The 6,712-nt window shown below is 38.5% G+C and overlaps 1 protein-coding gene across 3 annotated transcripts in view; it reads left to right on the top strand.

Moving 5' to 3' along the window:
* Positions 1–6,712, top strand: part of GLT8D2 (glycosyltransferase 8 domain containing 2) — an 85,184-nt gene that overhangs the window by 33,832 nt on the left and 44,640 nt on the right. Inside the window, exon 1 of one of the 3 annotated variants that reach the window (XM_011975496.1) lies at positions 1,353–1,363. The exons of the other annotated variants lie outside the window; for them this stretch is intronic. The gene's annotated coding sequence lies outside the window, so the exon portion shown is untranslated. Of the gene's footprint in view, positions 1–1,352; positions 1,364–6,712 lie in introns of those variants that run through there. 3 annotated transcript variants of the gene reach the window in all.

Here is a 6,712-nt window from a genome sequence, read left to right as displayed (position 1 = left end):
TTGTGAAATGATTACCACAATCAAGCTAATTAACAAATCCATCACCCTCACATATTTACCTTTTGTGTATGGTGTGGTGAGAACTCTTAAGATCTACCCTCTTAGCAGATTTCAGGTGTACAATACATTATTAGTAATAACCGTCACCATGCTGTGTGTTAGGTCTCCAGAACTTGCTCATCTTATAACTGCAAGCTTGTACCCTTTGACTGACATTTCCTCATTTCTCCACCTCCCTGTCCCTGGTAATCACCCTTCTACTTTCTGTTTCTGTAAGTTCAACTTTGTAGATTTCTCATATAAGTGAACATGCAGTATTTATTTTTCTTTGCCTGGCTTATTTCACTTAGCATAACGTCCTCCAGGTTCACCCATATTGTCACAAATGGCATTGTTTTCTTCTTTTCTAAGGTGAAATAATATTTTATTTTGTGTGTATATATGTCTACACACACACACACTCATATATATGCCACATTTCTTTATCTACTCATTCATTTATGGACACAGGTTAGTTCCATATCTTGGCTATTCTAAATAGTGCTGCAGGTTGGGCATGGTGACTCATGCCTGTAATCCCAGCACTTTGGGAGGCCGAGGCGGGCAGATCACCTGAGGTCAGGAGTTGGAGACCAGCCTGGCCAACATGGTGAAACCCTGTCTCTACTAAAAATATACAAAAATTAGCCAAGCGTAGTGATGTGCACCTGTAATTCCAGCTACTTGGGAGTCTGAGGCAGAAGAATTGCTTGAACCTGGAAGGCGAAAGTTGCAGTGAGCTGAGATCGTGCCACTGCATTCCAGCCCAGGTGATGACAGAGCGAGACTCTGTTTCAAAAAAAAAAAAGAAAAAAAAATAGTGCTGCAATGAACCTGGGAGTGCAGATCTAGCTTTGATACTGATTTTCTTTCTGTTGGATATATACCCCAAAGTAGGATAGCTGCATCATATGGTAGCTCTATTTTTAATTTTTTGAGAGACCTCCATATTGTTTTCCATAATGGTGGCTGTACTAATTTACATTCCCACTAGCAATGTACAAGGGTTCCCTTTTCTCTACATCATCACCAACACTTATCTTTTGACTTTTTGATAATAGCCATTATAACAGATGTGAAGTGATATCCTATTGTGGTTTGGATTTGAATTTCCCTGATTATTAGTGATGTTTAGTATCTTTTCATATACCTGTTGGCCATTTGTATGCCTTCTTTAGAGAAATGTCTATTCTGGTCCTTTGCCTATTTTTAAATCAAGTTATTTGGTTTTTTTTGCTGTTGAGTTGTATGAGTTTCTTATATATTTTGGATATTAACTTCTTATTAGATATATGGTTTGTAAATAATCGCTCCCATTCCCCAGGTTGCTTTTTTATTTTACTGATTGCTCCTTTGCAGTGCAGAAACTTTTTAGTTTGATGTAGTCCCACTTGTTTTTGCTTTTGGTGTCATATTAAAAAAACATTGCCAAGACCAATGCCACAGAGCTTTCCCCCTGTTTTCTTCTAGTTTTACAGTTTTACATCTTAAACATTTAATTATGTTATTATTAAATTAATAAATAATTAATAGAAATGAATATTTACTTATTTAATATTTAATTCATTTTGAACTGGTTTTGTGTATGAGATAAAGATCCAAGTTTTTAAAATTAATATCCAGTTTTCCCAGCACCACTTATTGAAGAGACTATCCTCTCCCCATTGTGTATTCTTGGTGCCTTTATGGAAGAATAATTGACCATATATGCATGGATTTATTTTTGGGCTCTCTATTCTGTCCCATTGGTTTATATTCCATTGGTCTATGTGTCTGTTTTTATGTCAGTACTATACTTTTTGGATTACTATAACTTTGTAAATATAATTTAAAATTAGGAAATGTGATGCCTTCAGTTTTGTTCTTGCTCAAAGTTGCTTTAGTTATTTGGGGGCTTTTGTGGTTCCATATGCATTTTAGGATTTTTTTTTTCTACTTTTGTGAAAAATGCCGTTGGAATTTTGATAGGGACTACATTAAATCTGTAGATTGCTTTGGGTGTTATGGACATTTTGACAATGTTGATTCTTTCAACCCCCATTACTTTTTTGAGGGCATAATTATATAAAGTTCTAGAATGTTAGATCTGATAGAATTGTCTTCTTCAGTCATAATGATGAGGAAACTGAGATGGAGAGAGATGGAGTGATTTTCCTAGGATCACACAATCATAATGGCTTGTACAAGTGGGGTTCCAACTGTTTGCCAAGCACTGTTGTAAGTACTTAATGCATGTAAATGTATTACTGCATTTAATCCTCATAAAGCCTTATATTACCTTCATTTCCTCAACTTCTTATTTATAAATGATTCTAATTTATAGAAAAGTTGCAAGAAGAGTATAATGGCTCAACCAATTTTGCCACGTTAGTGTTGTCTCTGTACCTCTCACTCTCTCTTTCTACACACAAACACCCCTGAACCTCTTGACCTTTCACCCCTAAATGAATATATGTGTCTCTTACTATCAATGATGTACTCCTACATAACCATACCACATTTATTCTCTCAGGAAATTTAACATTAATGCCATAATATTTCCCTAATTTCCCAAAAATAAACTTTGTAGCTCTTTTTAAACATTTGGTCCAGGATGCAGTCAAGGTTCACACTTTTTTTTTCTTTTTTTTTGAGATGGAGTCTCACTCTGTCACCAGGCTGGAGTGCAGTGGTGCGGTCTTGGCTCACTGCAACCTCAGCCTTCCAGGTTCAAGCAATTCTCCTGCCTCAGCGTCCCAAGTAGCTGGGACTACAGGTGCGTGCCACCATGTCCAGCTAATTATTGTATTTTTAGTAGAGATGGTGTTTCACCATGTTGGCCAGGATGGTCTCGATCTCTTGACTTCATGATCCACCTGCCTCGGCCTCCCAAAGTGCTGGGATTACAAATGTGAGCCACTGTGCCCAGCCAAGGTTCACACTTTCCATTTCATTGTCACATTGTCAAGCCTCTAAAGAGTTCCCAACGTTTTTTTTTTTTTTTTTTTCCTCTCATGACATTGACATATTTGAAGAGACCAGGAGAGTTTGTCTTCAGAATGATCCATGATTTGGATTTTATCATGACCTTATCCATGATAGAATCAGGTTAAATATCACTGGCAGGAACACATTGATATTTATCACATCTCAAGGCACAGGATTTCAATTTGTTTCATTTTGTTGATCTTAAATGTGATTACTTTGAGAATGTGAATTTTCTGTACCCCAACAACCTTTTACCCTATCATTTTAGCATTTATTGAGGTTTTTTTTGCCTCAATTACTTATTAACATGTTGATTGTAAAATGGTATTACAGACATTTTATGAGTGAGGAATCTTAAGTTTCCAAGGGAAGGGGTTCTTATGTGTTGTGGAGCTAGGATTTGAACCCAGGTAGTCTGACTCCAAGACCCACAGTCTAATACACTAATTGTGTTGGAAAAGGATTTCCAGTTGATTTTCCCACTTGATTTCAGTGCCCTCAGTCAGAAACTGTGTCTTGTCTGCTTGGGATTTTTTTTGTTGTTTTTTGAAACTCAAGAAGTGCCACCATCAGAGATGAGATGAAATTGTAAAGAGGAAGGAGAGGATGAAATTCAGGCATGCCAAATCTTTATGCAATTATACACACACACACACACACACACACATCTTTTTTTAAAGCAAACTTTCTGTTGAAACTACGTGCTTCTCAAGGACACCACTCCCACCATATGGCTTAAGGTTTCCTACAACAATCGGCTTCAGGAACTTACCTTCTTGGCTCACTACTGCTGTGCGTTGCAATTGGCGTGCCATTATCTGCATCCTAAAGCCTCTTGTTTCATCTTAAAGAGATTTCAGAGTTGGCAACACACTGGACAGGGAAAGATGAACCCCCTGTTCAGATGAGTCAGCACTTACTATTCCTCTGCCTCTTTAGTGGTCTCACAGTTACAGTAACCAAGCACTCAGGAAAGAGCCGACCAGCCTTGCCTGTGAGCTGTAAAGCTTCATCAACACATGGTGAAATCTGTTATCTGGAGCCCAATTCACCTGACCCCTGGTGTAGCCACAAGGGCCCTTTGACCCCTGCAAACTGCTCCCCATATTCACACACCATTCTGGCCACAGCAAATTTATTTGTAAAGACTTTCATTTGCAAGAAACTGAACCTCATTTCAAAACAGTTTAAGGAAAAAGTGTGAAGTTACTGGTTTTTGTAACTGGGATGCCCAGGAAGTGGATGATCTGAGGGACTTAAAGCTCGGCTTCCCTCTGGTCTTTGCCCCATTCTCTCCTGTGATACCAGATGTCTTGTTTCATGGAGTGGGAGAAGGGGCCATGTGGCCAGAGATCATTCTAGGCTTCCATCATCCCCAAAAGTTAGATGCATGCATATCACCTAAAATCCTAAATGGATAAAAAGTACCTGAAACCCTATCTCAGAAAAATCCTAAGTAGCGTGCTGTTTTGACCCAATTCTTTTCCAGATGCAAAAGGAGAAGAGAAGGGTCACTGCCATGCACTCAGAGCTCTTGGGTGTTCAGTCTGTAGCCTAGGAAAATAAAGGGAACATTGTAGCTGGTTGTTTACAGTGAATTAAAGACTTGAATCAAATCTCTGTTGAAGAGTTTTCCTAGATGACTGCCAGCAAATTCTCATAACACTTTGGTTCATGAAACCGTGGGGACCTATGATATCCTTCCTTTCTCAAATACCTCCTTGGGCTGTTTCTGTCATGTTGTTAGTTTCTAAAGGTTATTAGTCCTGGTTTGCTGTCTGCAGCCTCCCATCAAATGTCAAGTTCAGAAGTTCCTTTGAAAGACCATAATTAAGAAGGATCAACTTAATTTTAAAATAAACTGAGTTTTCAAGACAAATTGTTTTTTATGGCAAATTAACTTTTCTGTGTGAGATGAAGTCAGTTGCCAACTCCTGGGGTAATTGGCAAAATGTCACAAACAAGTGAATGGACATAAAAATGTGACAAAATTTAACTTTAGATTTTACAGTAAAATGAATGTTGTCATCTAAAATCCTTATCTAATGGTTAAATTTTATTTTATTTTTTCATCAAACCTGCCATATCCTATGCTTAGCTTAATGCCTACCACTTCTCCTAATGAATATCCAAGGTATTGTATTAAGCATATAGATAGATACATTGTAAATTGGGAAAACTGGGAAGGGAAGTCTTTACAGATATATTTCGAGAATAGAGGAAGGGTGTCTTAGCCTTCTTGATTTCAGAGCATAAATAAAATACTCCAGAATATAATGCAAAGATTGAATTTGAGTTTGGGGAAATGTTTGGTTGAAAGTTTTTCATGGTAGATCAATCCTTTTCTTGCCTGCTTGGTTCTGATAGTACTCTGAGAACATTATTGAATTTTTTTTTTTTTTTTTGAGATGGAGTCTCTCTCTGTCACCCAAGCTGGAGTACAGTGGTGTGATCTCGGCTCACTGCAACCCCCTCCTTGCAGGTTCAAGTGATTCTCATGCTTCAGCCTCCCAAGGAGCTGAGATTACAGGTGTGCCCCACCACATCCAGCCAATTTCTGAATTTTTAGTAGAGATGGGGTTTTGCTGTATTGGCCAGGCTGGTCTCGAATTCCTGGCCTCAAGTGATCCACCTGCCTCAGCCACCCAAAGTGCTGGGATTACAGGTGTGAGCCACCACACCCGGCCACATTATTGTCTTTATTTGATGATGTAGCTCACTTTTTAGTCACTGATGACTAATCGGATCTGTAATTCTTCCTGTAGAAAGTATAGGAGAGAATAAAAAACCTGTGTTGATCACTTGCTCTCTCCTTTGGGACACATGTTATCCCTCTAGGTTCAAACTTCTTGCCAGATTTCAAGTCCCCTTTGAATACCTTGAAATTGGAACAAAATATTAAGAAAAAAATCAGTTCCACAGAAGGAACAACAATCTCAACAAATGACCTTCCCAACAAATGGTGTTGGAACAATTGGATAACCATATGCTAAAAGATGAAGTTTAATCTACACTTCATGATATATACAAAAATTAACTCTAAATGAAAATATTAAGTCTAAAACTATAAAATTCTCCAAGAAAACATAGGAGAAAGTCATTATGACCTTAGGTTAGGTCAAAAATTATTAGATATGATACCAAAAGCATGATCTATAAAAGAAAAAAAGGCCAGGTGTGGTGGCTCATGCCTGTAATCCCAGCACTTTGAGAAGTCAAGGCAGGCAGATCACTTGAGCTCAGGAGTTCAAGACCAGCCTGGGCAACAGGGCAAAATGCCATCTCTATAAAAAATACAAAGATCAGCTGCGTGCGGTGCTGTGCGCCTGTAGTCCCAGCTGCTTGGGAGGCTGAGGTAGAATTGCTTGAGCCTGGGAGGTGGAGTTTGCAGTGAGCCGAGATCGTACCACTGCACTTGAGGCTAGGTAATAGAGTAAAACCTGTTTCAAAAAAAAGAAAAAAAAGAAAATGAATCTGACATTATCAAAATGAAATACTTTTGCTCTGCAAAATTTATTAAGAGACTGAAAAGACAAGCCACATACCAGGGGAAAGTATTTGCAAATCGCATAACACAGTGCTTTTTTTTCTTCTTCTTCTTTTTACAGAGTCTCACTCTGTTGCCTAGGCTGGAGCGCAGTGGCACAGTCTTGGCTCACTGCAACCTCTGCCTTCAGGTTCAGGCAATTCTCCTGCCTCAGCCTCC

The sequence above is a fragment of the Mandrillus leucophaeus genome, unplaced genomic scaffold (genome assembly GCF_000951045.1).
Source record: "Mandrillus leucophaeus isolate KB7577 unplaced genomic scaffold, Mleu.le_1.0 Scaffold157, whole genome shotgun sequence".
Lineage (NCBI taxonomy): Eukaryota > Metazoa > Chordata > Mammalia > Primates > Cercopithecidae > Mandrillus > Mandrillus leucophaeus.
The sequence above is the reverse complement of the archived record's forward strand: the minus strand, read 5'-3'. Positions and strand labels throughout refer to the sequence as shown.